The sequence below is a fragment of the Triturus cristatus genome, chromosome 10, assembly GCF_964204655.1.
Source record: "Triturus cristatus chromosome 10, aTriCri1.1, whole genome shotgun sequence".
Taxonomy (NCBI): Eukaryota; Metazoa; Chordata; class Amphibia; order Caudata; family Salamandridae; genus Triturus; species Triturus cristatus.
Genome location: NC_140593.1, coordinates 71765312 through 71785913, shown reverse-complemented (window position 1 = coordinate 71785913; position 20602 = coordinate 71765312).

The following is a 20602-nucleotide window of genomic DNA, read 5'->3' as shown; positions in this document are numbered from 1 at the left end:
CCTGTTTATCCAGTCAGTGAATATCTTTCAACTAACGACCACGGTGAAGTCCACTCAGGTGGTATCCACCTACCTGAGTGTGAGGTAAACACCAATGATGAAGCATGCCACGAATATCAGTGGGTGAGGTGCCTACATCCAATCTCTTGATATCTGCAACAGTAGAGATGACACTAGAAGTTATTTGTTTCTTAAATAGATGCCTGCGTACCCCGGAAGACCATCAGTCACTGTGTTGCTCTAATCAGAGGAGGGCCAGATAGGAATCTCGGAATTGTGGCCACGCTGTATATGTTTTTGTAATGTGACATATTGCAAAGATGTGGAGTGTTGACACAAATTTCCCACCGAATAGGTGGTAATAATGCCAAAATTGGTAATTGAGAGTATCGGGGATCAGGTCTGTTTGATTTGAACTCAAGTGTGGAATTAAGAAAATGAGCATGACCACCATTAGTGTCTACTGGCCACAATAACCACCCGTTAGCACATGAAATTGTGGCATTAAATGTATCATTTTGCACCATGCTATTTAGTTGTTCTTCAGTGCAATTTGCCAAACTTTGCCAATTATCAAAGTGGGCAATAGAGGGAATTGTTGGGGCATTCATTTCTTTAGTTTTTACCAAGCCCAGACATGTAGTGTGCTGGATGGTGTCATTCAAGAAGAATTTGTGTGGCAAGTAAGCAGGCTCAAAATAAGGTTTCCGTTCCCTGAGCCCGCCAAGATTTTGTTCCCCAAATTGATTTCAAATCAATTGTTTTTTTCCCAGTAATCTTAGCCTTGAAGGGCTAACAGGTTAACAAACGAAGCTGTAGATATCAGCGTGGTCTGTGTAAGCATATATTATTTTGGTGGGGTAGGAGCTAATTTGAAATAATATGATGTGAGGTCTGAAGTGTCAAATCCTCTAAACTGCGTGAACTTGTCTCGATCCGTTTTGGAACTCCCTTGTAGGGGAGTCGGACAATGTTCCCATTGTGTATAGTTAAAATGTGGACGTTGAGTGGCTTTGTGTAGGAAGTGATGTCCATAATGGTGATAACAGAACATATCAGCATAGTTAGCATAATTAATGTATAGTTCTTCTGATTCAAAAACAGTATAATATTCCAAATCTGTAAGCATAGAATTGACAGTTTCGTTATCCCAATCATCTGTATGTAACCAGGGTATAATTACATCACCCATAGAAACTTTGAACACATATGGTATCTGCAGGATCTCCATAGCACCGAATATATCAAAAGGAACCTTATCCCAAGCAATCCCATCAGTCACTGGAACAGCTGAAATGTTGACGAGTCTCTTTTTAGTTTATGTGAAGAAGAATGAGGGGCTAACACCCCTTCAACCAGTTCCGCGGCAGAACGTTCCAGGAGGTAGTGGCCATTGATCAATAGGAAAAAATGGCCTATGGCAGGATGGACAAAACTCCTTTTTAATCACCACGTTCTCTCTTCTCTCTACTTCTGCACTAGTTGAGCGATAGACGTGGGCAAGAGTTTGCTTAATTGAGCATCATAGAACTTTTGTAGATCCTGTAAGACATCACAATGGTTATCTACGTCAAAGAACGCGGCAGCCACCACAATGTCTGGACCATCTAGTTCTGGAACGTACATCTTGATGCCAAAAAGTACTTTGTACGGGGTCCACCCACCCAGAGATCATTTAAGGAGGGAAGAGACCTTGGTAATGCAAAGAGAAAGGAAGAGACCCTGGAAATACAAGGAGAAGGGAAGAGACCCTGGAAACACAAGGAGAAGGGAAGAGGCACAGGAAATACAAGGAGAAGGGAAGAGACCCTGGAAATGCATGTGGAGGGTAAGAGACCCTGGCAAAGCAAAGATATGAGCCGGGATAGTAGTAATGCAGTGGGGAAAGGGAAGAGAATTTCTTCATGCAAGGACTGAGGCAAAACCTCTAGTATGTAAGAAGAGGGACAAAGATCCGAGTAATACAAGGTGAGGGGCAGTGTCCCTAGCATGTAAGGAGAGGGCAGAGTCCCTGGTAATGCAAGGAGAGGGGCAAAGCCCCTAGTATGTAAGAAGAGGGACAAAGATCCTAGTAATTCAAGGTGAGGGGCAGTGTCCCTAGCATGTAAGGAGAGGGCAGAGACCATGGTAATGCAAGGAGAGGGGCAAAGCCCCTGGTAATGCAAGAAGGACAGAGACCCTTGAAATGCAAGGAGAGGGGCAGAGGCCCCATAAATACAAGGGGATGGGAAGAGACCGTTGAAATACAAGGAGAAGAAAAGAGACTCTGCTAATGCGAGGAGAGGGGAAGGGACCCTGGAAATACAAGAAGAAGTGAAGAGACCGTGGTAATGCAAGGAGAAGGGAAGATACCCTGGTAATACAAGGAGGAGGGAAGAGACTCTGGTATTGCATAGAGAGACAGGCAGAAATCTTGGTGATGCAAAAAGAGGGGAAGAGACCCTAATAATGCAAAGGGAGATGGGCACAGACCCTGGTAATGCAAGGAGAGGGGCCGAGACCCTGGAAATGCAAGGAGAAGGGAAGAGACCTTGGAAATACAAGGAGAGGGGCAGAGGCCCTGGAAATACAAAGAGAAGGGAAAACACCCTGAAAATACAAGGAGAAGGGAAGAGACTCTGGTGTTACATCCTGGGTTATGATGAGCAACAAATATAATGACATCACAAACATCAAACACACACTTTATGTGCATAATGGGCCATGGTCGCTTAGAACCATTGGCAGGCCATCATGTGGGTGGTCACTGCGACATCAGAGGAGACTGATAGGTATTCAAACTACCCACGCACAGTCCTTCCTATACATAAACAACCTACACCCTTGGTGCACAGGCACTTATTTAGAACATAAATGAATTCTAGTGCCACCTCTATTGCCCGCTCAATAGAAACCACAGGGAGAGAACATTTTGGTAAAAATGCTGGCATGATCCCTTGAAGAAGGTGTGACTACAAGGAAATATTCTCTCCTCCTCTGCCAAGGAGATCCTAATTACACCCTAAATAGGGTACTAACAAACCAGTCAAATGGGCCAGGTAGGAGAGTTCTTCTTTTCCGCAATTGTGTTGCATGCTAAGAGATGGGATGCACCCTATGGAAATGGAGTTATGGATCCAAAAGCCCTGAAGAAGGCTGTTGACCCTTTTTGGGCAAACTTAAGGCTGAAACATGTAGGCTATTACTTTATATAGTTATCTGAGATCGTATGTTTTTAATCATTTCATGGGAACCCACTTAATAAAAAGATATTCTTTTGGGTTATACCCTAAGACATTTTTAGTCAATCTGAAACCCTGTTTATCCAGTCAGTGAATATCTTTCAACTAACGACCACGGTGAAGTCCACTCAGGTGGTATCCACCTACCTGAGTGTGAGGTAAACACCAATGATGAAGCATGCCACGAATATCAGTGGGTGAGGTGCCTACATCCAATCTCTTGATATCTGCAACAGTAGAGATGACACTAGAAGTTATTTGTTTCTTAAATAGATGCCTACGTACCCCGGAAGACCATCAGTCACTGTGTTGCTCTAATCAGAGGAGGGCCAGATAGGAATCTCGGAATTGTGGCCACGCTGTATATGTTTTTGTAATGTGACATATTGCAAAGATGTGGAGTGTTGACACAAATTTCCCACCGAATAGGTGGTAATAATGCCAAAATTGGTAATTGAGAGTATCGGGGATCAGGTCTGTTTGATTTGAACTCAAGTGTGGAATTAAGAAAATGAGCATGACCACCATTAGTGTCTACTGGCCACAATAACCACCCGTTAGCACATGAAATTGTGGCATTAAATGTACCATTTTGCACCATGCTATTTAGTTGTTCTTCAGTGCAATTTGCCAAACTTTGCCAATTATCAAAGTGGGCAATAGAGGGAATTGTTGGGGCATTCATTTCTTTAGTTTTTACCAAGCCCAGATATGTAGTGTGCTGGATGGTGTCATTCAAGAAGAATTTGTGTGGGAAGTAAGCAGGCTCAAAATAAGGTTTCCGTTCCCTGAGCCCGCCAAGATTTTGTTCCCCAAATTGATTTCAAATCAATTGTTTTTTTCCCAGTAATCTTAGCCTTGAAGGGCTAACAGGTTAACAAACAAAGCTGTAGATATCAGCTTGGTCTGTGTAAGCATATATTATTTTGGTGGGGTAGGAGCTAATTTGAAATAATATGATGTGAGGTCTGAAGTGTCAAATCCTCTAAACTGCGTGAACTTGTCTCGATCCGTTTTGGAACTCCCTTGTAGGGGAGTCGGACAATGTTCCCATTGTGTATAGTTAAAATGTGGACGTTGAGTACTGGCTTTGTGTAGGAAGTGATGTCCATAATGGTGATAACAGAACAGATCAGCATAGTTAGCATAATTAATGTATAGTTCTTCTGATTCAAAAACAGTATAATATTCCAAATCTGTAAGCATAGAATTTACAGTTTCGTTATCCCAATCATCTGTATGTAACCAGGGTATAATTACATCACCCATAGAAACTTTGAACACATATGGTATCTGCAGGATCTCCATAGCACCGAATATATCGAAAGGAACCTTATCCCAAGCAATCCCATCAGTCACTGGAACAGCTGAAATGTTGACGAGTCTCTTTTTAGTTTATGTGAAGAAGAATGAGGGGCTAACACCCCTTCAACCAGTTCCGCAGCAGAACGTTCCGGGAGGTAGTGGCCATTGATCAATAGGAAAAAATGGCCTATGGCAGGATGGACAAAACTCCTTTTTAATCGCCACGTTCTCTCTTCTCTCTACTTCTGCACTAGTTGAGCGATAGACGTGGGCAAGAGTTTGCTTAATTGAGCATCATAGAACTTTTGTAGATCCTGTAAGACATCACAATGGTTATCTACGTCAAAGAACGCGGCAGCCACCACAATGTCTGGACCATCTAGTTCTGGAACGTACATCTTGATGCCAAAAAGTACTTTGTACGGGGTCCACCCACCCAGAGATCATTTAAGGAGGGAAGAGACCTTGGTAATGCAAAGAGAAAGGAAGAGACCCTGGAAATACAAGGAGAAGGGAAGAGACCCTGGAAACACAAGGAGAAGGGAAGAGGCACAGGAAATACAAGGAGAAGGGAAGAGACCCTGGAAATGCATGTGGAGGGTAAGAGACCCTGGCAAAGCAAAGATATGAGCCGGGATAGTAGTAATGCAGTGGGGAAAGGGAAGAGAATTTCTTCATGCAAGGACTGAGGCAAAACCTCTAGTATGTAAGAAGAGGGACAAAGATCCGAGTAATACAAGGTGAGGGGCAGTGTCCCTAGCATGTAAGGAGAGGGCAGAGTCCCTGGTAATGCAAGGAGAGGGGCAAAGCCCCTAGTATGTAAGAAGAGGGACAAAGATCCTAGTAATTCAAGGTGAGGGGCAGTGTCCCTAGCATGTAAGGAGAGGGCAGAGACCATGGTAATGCAAGGAGAGGGGCAAAGCCCCTGGTAATGCAAGAAGGACAGAGACCCTTGAAATGCAAGGAGAGGGGCAGAGGCCCCATAAATACAAGGGGATGGGAAGAGACCGTTGAAATACAAGGAGAAGAAAAGAGACTCTGCTAATGCGAGGAGAGGGGAAGGGACCCTGGAAATACAAGAAGAAGTGAAGAGACCGTGGTAATGCAAGGAGAAGGGAAGATACCCTGGTAATACAAGGAGGAGGGAAGAGACTCTGGTATTGCATAGAGAGACAGGCAGAAATCTTGGTGATGCAAAAAGAGGGGAAGAGACCCTAATAATGCAAAGGGAGATGGGCACAGACCCTGGTAATGCAAGGAGAGGGGCCGAGACCCTGGAAATGCAAGGAGAAGGGAAGAGACCTTGGAAATACAAGGAGAGGGGCAGAGGCCCTGGAAATACAAAGAGAAGGGAAAACACCCTGAAAATACAAGGAGAAGGGAAGAGACTCTGGTGTTACATCCTGGGTTATGATGAGCAACAAATATAATGACATCACAAACATCAAACACACACTTTATGTGCATAATGGGCCATGGTCGCTTAGAACCATTGGCAGGCCATCATGTGGGTGGTCACTGCGACATCAGAGGAGACTGATAGGTATTCAAACTACCCACGCACAGTCCTTCCTATACATAAACAACCTACACCCTTGGTGCACAGGCACTTATTTAGAACATAAATGAATTCTAGTGCCACCTCTATTGCCCGCTCAATAGAAACCACAGGGAGAGAACATTTTGGTAAAAATGCTGGCATGATCCCTTGAAGAAGGTGTGACTACAAGGAAATATTCTCTCCTCCTCTGCCAAGGAGATCCTAATTACACCCCAAATAGGGTACTAACAAACCAGTCAAATGGGCCAGGTAGGAGAGTTCTTCTTTTCCGCAATTGTGTTGCATGCTAAGAGATGGGATGCACCCTATGGAAATGGAGTTATGGATCCAAAAGCCCTGAAGAAGGCTGTTGACCCTTTTTGGGCAAACTTAAGGCTGAAACATGTAGGCTATTACCTTATATAGTTATCTGAGATCGTATGTTTTTAATCATTTCATGGGAACCCACTTAATAAAAAGATATTCTTTTGGGTTATACCCTAAGACATTTTTAGTCAATCTGAAACCCTGTTTATCCAGTCAGTGAATATCTTTCAACTAACGACCACGGTGAAGTCCACTCAGGTGGTATCCACCTACCTGAGTGTGAGGTAAACACCAATGATGAAGCATGCCACGAATATCAGTGGGTGAGGTGCCTACATCCAATCTCTTGATATCTGCAACAGTAGAGATGACACTAGAAGTTATTTGTTTCTTAAATAGATGCCTGCGTACCCCGGAAGACCATCAGTCACTGTGTTGCTCTAATCAGAGGAGGGCCAGATAGGAATCTCGGAATTGTGGCCACGCTGTATATGTTTTTGTAATGTGACATATTGCAAAGATGTGGAGTGTTGACACAAATTTCCCACCGAATAGGTGGTAATAATGCCAAAATTGGTAATTGAGAGTATCGGGGATCAGGTCTGTTTGATTTGAACTCAAGTGTGGAATTAAGAAAATGAGCATGACCACCATTAGTGTCTACTGGCCACAATAACCACCCGTTAGCACATGAAATTGTGGCATTAAATGTATCATTTTGCACCATGCTATTTAGTTGTTCTTCAGTGCAATTTGCCAAACTTTGCCAATTATCAAAGTGGGCAATAGAGGGAATTGTTGGGGCATTCATTTCTTTAGTTTTTACCAAGCCCAGACATGTAGTGTGCTGGATGGTGTCATTCAAGAAGAATTTGTGTGGCAAGTAAGCAGGCTCAAAATAAGGTTTCCGTTCCCTGAGCCCGCCAAGATTTTGTTCCCCAAATTGATTTCAAATCAATTGTTTTTTTCCCAGTAATCTTAGCCTTGAAGGGCTAACAGGTTAACAAACGAAGCTGTAGATATCAGCGTGGTCTGTGTAAGCATATATTATTTTGGTGGGGTAGGAGCTAATTTGAAATAATATGATGTGAGGTCTGAAGTGTCAAATCCTCTAAACTGCGTGAACTTGTCTCGATCCGTTTTGGAACTCCCTTGTAGGGGAGTCGGACAATGTTCCCATTGTGTATAGTTAAAATGTGGACGTTGAGTGGCTTTGTGTAGGAAGTGATGTCCATAATGGTGATAACAGAACATATCAGCATAGTTAGCATAATTAATGTATAGTTCTTCTGATTCAAAAACAGTATAATATTCCAAATCTGTAAGCATAGAATTGACAGTTTCGTTATCCCAATCATCTGTATGTAACCAGGGTATAATTACATCACCCATAGAAACTTTGAACACATATGGTATCTGCAGGATCTCCATAGCACCGAATATATCAAAAGGAACCTTATCCCAAGCAATCCCATCAGTCACTGGAACAGCTGAAATGTTGACGAGTCTCTTTTTAGTTTATGTGAAGAAGAATGAGGGGCTAACACCCCTTCAACCAGTTCCGCGGCAGAACGTTCCAGGAGGTAGTGGCCATTGATCAATAGGAAAAAATGGCCTATGGCAGGATGGACAAAACTCCTTTTTAATCACCACGTTCTCTCTTCTCTCTACTTCTGCACTAGTTGAGCGATAGACGTGGGCAAGAGTTTGCTTAATTGAGCATCATAGAACTTTTGTAGATCCTGTAAGACATCACAATGGTTATCTACGTCAAAGAACGCGGCAGCCACTACAATGTCTGGACCATCTAGTTCTGGAACGTACATCTTGATGCCAAAAAGTACTTTGTACGGGGTCCACCCACCCAGAGATCATTTAAGGAGGGAAGAGACCTTGGTAATGCAAAGAGAAAGGAAGAGACCCTGGAAATACAAGGAGAAGGGAAGAGACCCTGGAAACACAAGGAGAAGGGAAGAGGCACAGGAAATACAAGGAGAAGGGAAGAGACCCTGGAAATGCATGTGGAGGGTAAGAGACCCTGGCAAAGCAAAGATATGAGCCGGGATAGTAGTAATGCAGTGGGGAAAGGGAAGAGAATTTCTTCATGCAAGGACTGAGGCAAAACCTCTAGTATGTAAGAAGAGGGACAAAGATCCGAGTAATACAAGGTGAGGGGCAGTGTCCCTAGCATGTAAGGAGAGGGCAGAGTCCCTGGTAATGCAAGGAGAGGGGCAAAGCCCCTAGTATGTAAGAAGAGGGACAAAGATCCTAGTAATTCAAGGTGAGGGGCAGTGTCCCTAGCATGTAAGGAGAGGGCAGAGACCATGGTAATGCAAGGAGAGGGGCAAAGCCCCTGGTAATGCAAGAAGGACAGAGACCCTTGAAATGCAAGGAGAGGGGCAGAGGCCCCATAAATACAAGGGGATGGGAAGAGACCGTTGAAATACAAGGAGAAGAAAAGAGACTCTGCTAATGCGAGGAGAGGGGAAGGGACCCTGGAAATACAAGAAGAAGTGAAGAGACCGTGGTAATGCAAGGAGAAGGGAAGATACCCTGGTAATACAAGGAGGAGGGAAGAGACTCTGGTATTGCATAGAGAGACAGGCAGAAATCTTGGTGATGCAAAAAGAGGGGAAGAGACCCTAATAATGCAAAGGGAGATGGGCACAGACCCTGGTAATGCAAGGAGAGGGGCCGAGACCCTGGAAATGCAAGGAGAAGGGAAGAGACCTTGGAAATACAAGGAGAGGGGCAGAGGCCCTGGAAATACAAAGAGAAGGGAAAACACCCTGAAAATACAAGGAGAAGGGAAGAGACTCTGGTGTTACATCCTGGGTTATGATGAGCAACAAATATAATGACATCACAAACATCAAACACACACTTTATGTGCATAATGGGCCATGGTCGCTTAGAACCATTGGCAGGCCATCATGTGGGTGGTCACTGCGACATCAGAGGAGACTGATAGGTATTCAAACTACCCACGCACAGTCCTTCCTATACATAAACAACCTACACCCTTGGTGCACAGGCACTTATTTAGAACATAAATGAATTCTAGTGCCACCTCTATTGCCCGCTCAATAGAAACCACAGGGAGAGAACATTTTGGTAAAAATGCTGGCATGATCCCTTGAAGAAGGTGTGACTACAAGGAAATATTCTCTCCTCCTCTGCCAAGGAGATCCTAATTACACCCCAAATAGGGTACTAACAAACCAGTCAAATGGGCCAGGTAGGAGAGTTCTTCTTTTCCGCAATTGTGTTGCATGCTAAGAGATGGGATGCACCCTATGGAAATGGAGTTATGGATCCAAAAGCCCTGAAGAAGGCTGTTGACCCTTTTTGGGCAAACTTAAGGCTGAAACATGTAGGCTATTACTTTATATAGTTATCTGAGATCGTATGTTTTTAATCATTTCATGGGAACCCACTTAATAAAAAGATATTCTTTTGGGTTATACCCTAAGACATTTTTAGTCAATCTGAAACCCTGTTTATCCAGTCAGTGAATATCTTTCAACTAACGACCACGGTGAAGTCCACTCAGGTGGTATCCACCTACCTGAGTGTGAGGTAAACACCAATGATGAAGCATGCCACGAATATCAGTGGGTGAGGTGCCTACATCCAATCTCTTGATATCTGCAACAGTAGAGATGACACTAGAAGTTATTTGTTTCTTAAATAGATGCCTACGTACCCCGGAAGACCATCAGTCACTGTGTTGCTCTAATCAGAGGAGGGCCAGATAGGAATCTCGGAATTGTGGCCACGCTGTATATGTTTTTGTAATGTGACATATTGCAAAGATGTGGAGTGTTGACACAAATTTCCCACCGAATAGGTGGTAATAATGCCAAAATTGGTAATTGAGAGTATCGGGGATCAGGTCTGTTTGATTTGAACTCAAGTGTGGAATTAAGAAAATGAGCATGACCACCATTAGTGTCTACTGGCCACAATAACCACCCGTTAGCACATGAAATTGTGGCATTAAATGTACCATTTTGCACCATGCTATTTAGTTGTTCTTCAGTGCAATTTGCCAAACTTTGCCAATTATCAAAGTGGGCAATAGAGGGAATTGTTGGGGCATTCATTTCTTTAGTTTTTACCAAGCCCAGATATGTAGTGTGCTGGATGGTGTCATTCAAGAAGAATTTGTGTGGGAAGTAAGCAGGCTCAAAATAAGGTTTCCGTTCCCTGAGCCCGCCAAGATTTTGTTCCCCAAATTGATTTCAAATCAATTGTTTTTTTCCCAGTAATCTTAGCCTTGAAGGGCTAACAGGTTAACAAACAAAGCTGTAGATATCAGCTTGGTCTGTGTAAGCATATATTATTTTGGTGGGGTAGGAGCTAATTTGAAATAATATGATGTGAGGTCTGAAGTGTCAAATCCTCTAAACTGCGTGAACTTGTCTCGATCCGTTTTGGAACTCCCTTGTAGGGGAGTCGGACAATGTTCCCATTGTGTATAGTTAAAATGTGGACGTTGAGTACTGGCTTTGTGTAGGAAGTGATGTCCATAATGGTGATAACAGAACAGATCAGCATAATTAGCATAATTAATGTATAGTTCTTCTGATTCAAAAACAGTATAATATTCCAAATCTGTAAGCATAGAATTTACAGTTTCGTTATCCCAATCATCTGTATGTAACCAGGGTATAATTACATCACCCATAGAAACTTTGAACACATATGGTATCTGCAGGATCTCCATAGCACCGAATATATCGAAAGGAACCTTATCCCAAGCAATCCCATCAGTCACTGGAACAGCTGAAATGTTGACGAGTCTCTTTTTAGTTTATGTGAAGAAGAATGAGGGGCTAACACCCCTTCAACCAGTTCCGCAGCAGAACGTTCCGGGAGGTAGTGGCCATTGATCAATAGGAAAAAATGGCCTATGGCAGGATGGACAAAACTCCTTTTTAATCGCCACGTTCTCTCTTCTCTCTACTTCTGCACTAGTTGAGCGATAGACGTGGGCAAGAGTTTGCTTAATTGAGCATCATAGAACTTTTGTAGATCCTGTAAGACATCACAATGGTTATCTACGTCAAAGAACGCGGCAGCCACCACAATGTCTGGACCATCTAGTTCTGGAACGTACATCTTGATGCCAAAAAGTACTTTGTACGGGGTCCACCCACCCAGAGATCATTTAAGGAGGGAAGAGACCTTGGTAATGCAAAGAGAAAGGAAGAGACCCTGGAAATACAAGGAGAAGGGAAGAGACCCTGGAAACACAAGGAGAAGGGAAGAGGCACAGGAAATACAAGGAGAAGGGAAGAGACCCTGGAAATGCATGTGGAGGGTAAGAGACCCTGGCAAAGCAAAGATATGAGCCGGGATAGTAGTAATGCAGTGGGGAAAGGGAAGAGAATTTCTTCATGCAAGGACTGAGGCAAAACCTCTAGTATGTAAGAAGAGGGACAAAGATCCGAGTAATACAAGGTGAGGGGCAGTGTCCCTAGCATGTAAGGAGAGGGCAGAGTCCCTGGTAATGCAAGGAGAGGGGCAAAGCCCCTAGTATGTAAGAAGAGGGACAAAGATCCTAGTAATTCAAGGTGAGGGGCAGTGTCCCTAGCATGTAAGGAGAGGGCAGAGACCATGGTAATGCAAGGAGAGGGGCAAAGCCCCTGGTAATGCAAGAAGGACAGAGACCCTTGAAATGCAAGGAGAGGGGCAGAGGCCCCATAAATACAAGGGGATGGGAAGAGACCGTTGAAATACAAGGAGAAGAAAAGAGACTCTGCTAATGCGAGGAGAGGGGAAGGGACCCTGGAAATACAAGAAGAAGTGAAGAGACCGTGGTAATGCAAGGAGAAGGGAAGATACCCTGGTAATACAAGGAGGAGGGAAGAGACTCTGGTATTGCATAGAGAGACAGGCAGAAATCTTGGTGATGCAAAAAGAGGGGAAGAGACCCTAATAATGCAAAGGGAGATGGGCACAGACCCTGGTAATGCAAGGAGAGGGGCCGAGACCCTGGAAATGCAAGGAGAAGGGAAGAGACCTTGGAAATACAAGGAGAGGGGCAGAGGCCCTGGAAATACAAAGAGAAGGGAAAACACCCTGAAAATACAAGGAGAAGGGAAGAGACTCTGGTGTTACATCCTGGTTTATGATGAGCAACAAATATAATGACATCACAAACATCAAACACACACTTTATGTGCATAATGGGCCATGGTCGCTTAGAACCATTGGCAGGCCATCATGTGGGTGGTCACTGCGACATCAGAGGAGACTGATAGGTATTCAAACTACCCACGCACAGTCCTTCCTATACATAAACAACCTACACCCTTGGTGCACAGGCACTTATTTAGAACATAAATGAATTCTAGTGCCACCTCTATTGCCCGCTCAATAGAAACCACAGGGAGAGAACATTTTGGTAAAAATGCTGGCATGATCCCTTGAAGAAGGTGTGACTACAAGGAAATATTCTCTCCTCCTCTGCCAAGGAGATCCTAATTACACCCCAAATAGGGTACTAACAAACCAGTCAAATGGGCCAGGTAGGAGAGTTCTTCTTTTCCGCAATTGTGTTGCATGCTAAGAGATGGGATGCACCCTATGGAAATGGAGTTATGGATCCAAAAGCCCTGAAGAAGGCTGTTGACCCTTTTTGGGCAAACTTAAGGCTGAAACATGTAGGCTATTACCTTATATAGTTATCTGAGATCGTATGTTTTTAATCATTTCATGGGAACCCACTTAATAAAAAGATATTCTTTTGGGTTATACCCTAAGACATTTTTAGTCAATCTGAAACCCTGTTTATCCAGTCAGTGAATATCTTTCAACTAACGACCACGGTGAAGTCCACTCAGGTGGTATCCACCTACCTGAGTGTGAGGTAAACACCAATGATGAAGCATGCCACGAATATCAGTGGGTGAGGTGCCTACATCCAATCTCTTGATATCTGCAACAGTAGAGATGACACTAGAAGTTATTTGTTTCTTAAATAGATGCCTACGTACCCCGGAAGACCATCAGTCACTGTGTTGCTCTAATCAGAGGAGGGCCAGATAGGAATCTCGGAATTGTGGCCACGCTGTATATGTTTTTGTAATGTGACATATTGCAAAGATGTGGAGTGTTGACACAAATTTCCCACCGAATAGGTGGTAATAATGCCAAAATTGGTAATTGAGAGTATCGGGGATCAGGTCTGTTTGATTTGAACTCAAGTGTGGAATTAAGAAAATGAGCATGACCACCATTAGTGTCTACTGGCCACAATAACCACCCGTTAGCACATGAAATTGTGGCATTAAATGTACCATTTTGCACCATGCTATTTAGTTGTTCTTCAGTGCAATTTGCCAAACTTTGCCAATTATCAAAGTGGGCAATAGAGGGAATTGTTGGGGCATTCATTTCTTTAGTTTTTACCAAGCCCAGATATGTAGTGTGCTGGATGGTGTCATTCAAGAAGAATTTGTGTGGGAAGTAAGCAGGCTCAAAATAAGGTTTCCGTTCCCTGAGCCCGCCAAGATTTTGTTCCCCAAATTGATTTCAAATCAATTGTTTTTTTCCCAGTAATCTTAGCCTTGAAGGGCTAACAGGTTAACAAACAAAGCTGTAGATATCAGCTTGGTCTGTGTAAGCATATATTATTTTGGTGGGGTAGGAGCTAATTTGAAATAATATGATGTGAGGTCTGAAGTGTCAAATCCTCTAAACTGCGTGAACTTGTCTCGATCCGTTTTGGAACTCCCTTGTAGGGGAGTCGGACAATGTTCCCATTGTGTATAGTTAAAATGTGGACGTTGAGTACTGGCTTTGTGTAGGAAGTGATGTCCACAATGGTGATAACAGAACAGATCAGCATAGTTAGCATAATTAATGTATAGTTCTTCTGATTCAAAAACAGTATAATATTCCAAATCTGTAAGCATAGAATTTACAGTTTCGTTATCCCAATCATCTGTATGTAACCAGGGTATAATTACATCACCCATAGAAACTTTGAACACATATGGTATCTGCAGGATCTCCATAGCACCGAATATATCGAAAGGAACCTTATCCCAAGCAATCCCATCAGTCACTGGAACAGCTGAAATGTTGACGAGTCTCTTTTTAGTTTATGTGAAGAAGAATGAGGGGCTAACACCCCTTCAACCAGTTCCGCAGCAGAACGTTCCGGGAGGTAGTGGCCATTGATCAATAGGAAAAAATGGCCTATGGCAGGATGGACAAAACTCCTTTTTAATCGCCACGTTCTCTCTTCTCTCTACTTCTGCACTAGTTGAGAGATAGACGTGGGCAAGAGTTTGCTTAATTGAGCATCACAGAACTTTTGTAGATCCTGTAAGACATCACAATGGTTATCTACGTCAAAGAACGCGGCAGCCACCACAATGTCTGGACCATCTAGTTCTGGAACGTACATCTTGATGCCAAAAAGTACTTTGTACGGGGTCCACCCACCCAGAGATCATTTAAGGAGGGAAGAGACCTTGGTAATGCAAAGAGAAAGGAAGAGACCCTGGAAATACAAGGAGCAGGGAAGAGACTCTGGAAACACAAGGAGAAGGGAAGAGGCACAGGAAATACAAGGAGAAGGGAAGAGACCCTGGAAATGCATGTGGAGGGTAAGAGACCCTGGCAAAGCAAAGATATGAGCCGGGATAGTAGTAATGCAGGGGGGAAAGGGAAGAGAATTTCTTCATGCAAGGACTGAGGCAAAACCTCTAGTATGTAAGAAGAGGGACAAAGATCCGAGTAATACAAGGTGAGGGGCAGTGTCCCTAGCATGTAAGGAGAGGGCAGAGTCCCTGGTAATGCAAGGAGAGGGGCAAAGCCCCTAGTATGTAAGAAGAGGGACAAAGATCCTAGTAATTCAAGGTGAGGGGCAGTGTCCCTAGAATGTAAGGAGAGGGCAGAGACCATGGTAATGCAAGGAGAGGGGCAAAGCCCCTGGTAATGCAAGAAGGACAGAGACCCTTGAAATGCAAGGAGAGGGGCAGAGGCCCCATAAATACAAGGGGATGGGAAGAGACCGTTGAAATACAAGGAGAATAAAAGAGACTCTGCTAATGCGAGGAGAGGGGAAGGGACCCTGGAAATACAAGACGAAGTGAAGAGCTCGTGGTAATGCAAGGAGAAGGGAAGATACCCTGGTAATACAAGGAGGAGGGAAGAGACTCTGGTATTGCATAGGGAGACAGGCAGAAATCTTGGTGATGCAAAAAGAGGGGAAGAGACCCTAATAATGCAAAGGGAGATGGGCACAGACCCTGGTAATGCAAGGAGAGGGGCCGAGACCCTGGAAATGCAAGGAGAAGGGAAGAGACCTTGGAAATACAAGGAGAGGGGCAGAGGCCCTGGAAATACAAAGAGAAGGGAAAACACCCTGGAAATACAAGGAGAAGGGAAGAGACTCTGGTGTTATGTCCTGGGTTATGATGAGCAACAAATATAATGACATCACAAACATCAAACACACACTTTATGTGCATAATGGGCCATGGTCGCTTAGAACCATTGGCAGGCCAGCATGTGGGTGGTCACTGCGACATCAGAGGAGACTGATAGGTATTCAAACTACCCACGCACAGTCCTTCCTATACATAAACAACCTACACCCTTGGTGCACAGGCACTTATTTAGAACACAAATGAATTCTAGTGCCACCTCTATTGCCCACTCAATAGAAACCACAGGGAGAGAACATTTTGGTAAAAATGCTGGCATGATCCCTTGAAGAAGGTGTGACTACAAGGAAATATTCTCTCCTCCTCTGCCAAGGAGATCCTAATTACACCCCAAATAGGGTACTAACAAACCGGTCAAATGGGCCAGGTAGGAGAGTTCTTCTTTTCCGCAATTGTGTTGCATGCTAAGAGATGGGATGCACCCTATGGAAATGGAGTTATGGATCCAAAAGCCCTGAAGAAGGCTGTTGACCCTTTTTGGGCAAACTTAAGGCTGAAACATGTAGGCTATTACTTTATATAGTTATCTGAGATCGTATGTTTTTAATCATTTCATGGGAACCCACTTAATAAAAAGATATTCTTTTGGGTTATACCCTAAGACATTTTTAGTCAATCTGAAACCCTGTTTATCCAGTCAGTGAATAACTTTCAACTAACGACCACGGTGAAGTCCACTCAGGTGGTATCCACCTACCTGAGTGTGAGGTAAACACCAATGATGAAGCATGCCACGAATATCAGTGGGTGAGGTGCCTACATCCAATCTCTTGATATCTGCAACAGTAGAGATGACACTAGAAGTTATTTGTTTCTTAAATAGATGCCTACGTACCCCGGAAGACCATCAGTCACTGTGTTGCTCTAATCAGAGGAGGGCCAGATAGGAATCTCGGAATTGTGGCCACGCTGTATATGTTTTTGTAATGTGACATATTGCAAAGATGTGGAGTGTTGACACAAATTTCCCACCGAATAGGTGGTAATAATGCCAAAATTGGTAATTGAGAGTATCGGGGATCAGGTCTGTTTGATTTGAACTCAAGTGTGGAATTAAGAAAATGAGCATGACCACCATTAGTGTCTACTGGCCACAATAACCACCCGTTAGCACATGAAATTGTGGCATTAAATGTATCATTTTGCACCATGCTATTTAGTTGTTCTTCAGTGCAATTTGCCAAACTTTGCCAATTATCAAAGTGGGCAATAGAGGGAATTGTTGGGGCATTCATTTCTTTAGTTTTTACCAAGCCCAGACATGTAGTGTGCTGGATGGTGTCATTCAAGAAGAATTTGTGTGGCAAGTAAGCAGGCCCAAAATAAGGTTTCCGTTCCCTGAGCCCGCCAAGATTTTGTTCCCCAAATTGATTTCAAATCAATTGTTTTTTTCCCAGTCATCTTAGCCTTGAATGGCTAACAGGTTAACAAACGAAGCTGTAGGTATCAGCTTGGTCTGTGTAAGCATATATTATTTTGGTGGGGTAGGAGCTAATTTGAAATAATATGATGTGAGGTCTGAAGTGTCAAATCCTCTAAACTGCGTGAACTTGTCTCGATCCGTTTTGGAACTCCCTTGTAGGGGAGTCGGACAATGTTCCCATTGTGTATAGTTAAAATGTGGACGTTGAGTACTGGCTTTGTGTAGGAAGTGATGTCCATAATGGTGTTAACAGAACATATCAGCATAGTTAGCATAATTAATGTATAGTTCTTCTGATTCAAAAACAGTATAATATTCCAAATCTGTAAGCATAGAATTTACAGTTTCGTTATCCCAATCATCTGTATGTAACCAGGGTATAATTACATCACCCATAGAAACTTTGAACACATATGCTATCTGCAGGATCTCCATAGCACCGAATATATCGAAAGGAACCTTATCCCAAGCAATCCCATCAGTCACTGGAACAGCTGAAATGTTGACGAGTCTCTTTTTAGTTTATGTGAAGAAGAATGAGGGGCTAACACCCCTTCAACCAGTTCCGCGGCAGAACGTTCCGGGAGGTAGTGGCCATTGATCAATAGGAAAAAATGGCCTATGGCAGGATGGACAAAACTCCTTTTTAATCGCCACGTTCTCTCTTCTCTCTACTTCTGCACTAGTTGAGAGATAGACGTGGGCAAGAGTTTGCTTAATTGAGCATCACAGAACTTTTGTAGATCCTGTAAGACATCACAATGGTTATCTACGTCAAAGAACGCGGCAGCCACCACAATGTCTGGACCATCTAGTTCTGGAACGTACATCTTGATGCCAAAAAGTACTTTGTACGGGGTCCACCCACCCAGAGATCATTTAAGGAGGGAAGAGACCTTGGTAATGCAAAGAGAAAGGAAGAGACCCTGGAAATACAAGGAGAAGGGAAGAGACTCTGGAAACACAAGGAGAAGGGAAGAGGCACAGGAAATACAAGGAGAAGGGAAGAGACCCTGGAAATGCATGTGGAGGGTAAGAGACCCTGGCAAAGCGAAGATATGAGCCGGGATAGTAGTAATGCAGGGGGGAAAAGGAAGAGAATTTCTTCATGCAAGGACTGAGGCAAAACCTCTAGTATGTAAGAAGAGGGACAAAGATCCGAGTAATACAAGGTGAGGGGCAGTGTCCCTAGCATGTAAGGAGAGGGCAGAGTCCCTGGTAATGCAAGGAGAGGGGCAAAGCCCCTAGTATGTAAGAAGAGGGACAAAGATCCTAGTAATTCAAGGTGAGGGGCAGTGTCCCTAGCATGTAAGGAGAGGGCAGAGACCATGGTAATGCAAGGAGAGGGGCAAAGCCCTTGGTAATGCAAGAAGGACAGAGACCCTTGAAATGCAAGGAGAGGGGCAGAGGCCCCATAAATACAAGGGGATGGGAAGAGACCGTTGAAATACAAGGAGAAGAAAAGAGACTCTGCTAATGCGAGGAGAGGGGAAGGGACCCTGGAAATACAAGAAGAAGTGAAGAGACCGTGGTAATGCAAGGAGAAGGGAAGATACCCTGGTAATACAAGGAGGAGGGAAGAGACTCTGGTATTGCATAGGGAGACAGGCAGAAATCTTGGTGATGCAAAAAGAGGGGAAGAGACCCTAATAATGCAAAGGGAGATGGGCACAGACCCTGGTAATGCAAGGAGAGGGGCTGAGACCCTGGAAATGCAAGGAGAAGGGAAGAGACCTTGGAAATACAAGGAGAGGGGCAGAGGCCCTGGAAATACAAAGAGAAGGGAAAATACCCTGGAAATACAAGGAGAAGGGAAGAGACTCTGGTGTTACGTCCTGGGTTATGATGAGCAACAAATATAATGACATCACAAACATCAAACACACACTTTATGTGCATAATGGGCCCTGGTCGCTTAGAACCATTGGCAGGCCAGCATGTGGGTGGTCACTGCGACATCAGAGGAGACTGATAGGTATTCAAACTACCCACGCACAGTCCTTCCTATACATAAACAACCTACACCCTTGGTGCACAGGCACTTATTTAGAACACAAATGAATTCTCGTGCCACCTCTATTGCCCGCTCAATAGAAACCACAGGGAGAGAACATTTTGGTAAAAATGCTGGCATGATCCCTTGAAGAAGGTGTGACTACAAGGAAATATTCTCTCCTCCTCTGCCAAGGAGATCCTAATTACACCCCAAATAGGGTACTAACAAACCGGTCAAACGGGCCAGGTAGGAGAGTTCTTCTTTTCCGCAATTGTGTTGCATGCTAAGAGATGGGATGCACCCTATGGAAATGGAGTTATGGATCCAAAAGCCCTGAAGAAGGCTGTTGACCCTTTTTGGGCAAACGTAAGGCTGAAACATGTAGGCTATTACTTTATATAGTTATCTGAGATCGTATGTTTTTAATCATTTCATGGGAACCCACTTAATAAAAAGATATTCTTTTGGGTTATACCCTAAGACATTTTTAGTCAATCTGAAACCCTGTTTATCCAGTCAGTGAATATCTTTCAACTAACGACCACGGTGAAGTCCACTCAGGTGGTATCCACCTACCTGAGTTTGAGGTAAACACCAATGATGAAGCATGCCACGAATATCAGTGGGTGAGGTGCCTACATCCAATCTCTTGATATCTGCAACAGTAGAGATGACACTAGAAGTTATTTGTTTCTTAAATAGATGCCTACGTACCCCGGAAGACCATCAGTCACTGTGTTGCTCTAATCAGAGGAGGGCCAGATAGGAATCTTGGAATTGTGGCCACTCTGTATATGTTTTTGTAATGTGACATATTGCAAAAAGTCTTAGATGGATTTAGAGGAGCAATAACAAACTTAGAAATAAGAAAAAAATTGATTATCATCTGCATACAGATGATGGGATAGGCCTGAGGATGATCCTATGTCACTTACGAGGTGGTGTTCAGGAGGAATGACGGAATACCCCAGACAGACACCAGCAGTAGAGGAGGTGTGTGAGGAGTGTGAGGAGCAGGAGTGGTGTGAGGAACACCATGAGACTGAGAACGATCCAAGAGGACCAGACGAGCATCTAGCCTGGAAGGCCCAGGGGCGAGTGTGTTGTGAGCAGCTGAAGATGTCACGTGCAGTCAAGTTGTCCTCTACATGAGAAGAGCCCATTGGATGCTGTGTTGTGTCGAAGGGACACAGTACGACACATTGGAGAGAGCAGGAAAGAAAAAAATATTTTTTAGATATGGTGTGTGAGTTGGCTGAAAATGAAATGCGAAAGGGTTTTTGTGAAGATGGATGAGTGAGAAAAACATCAGAAGGTGGACCA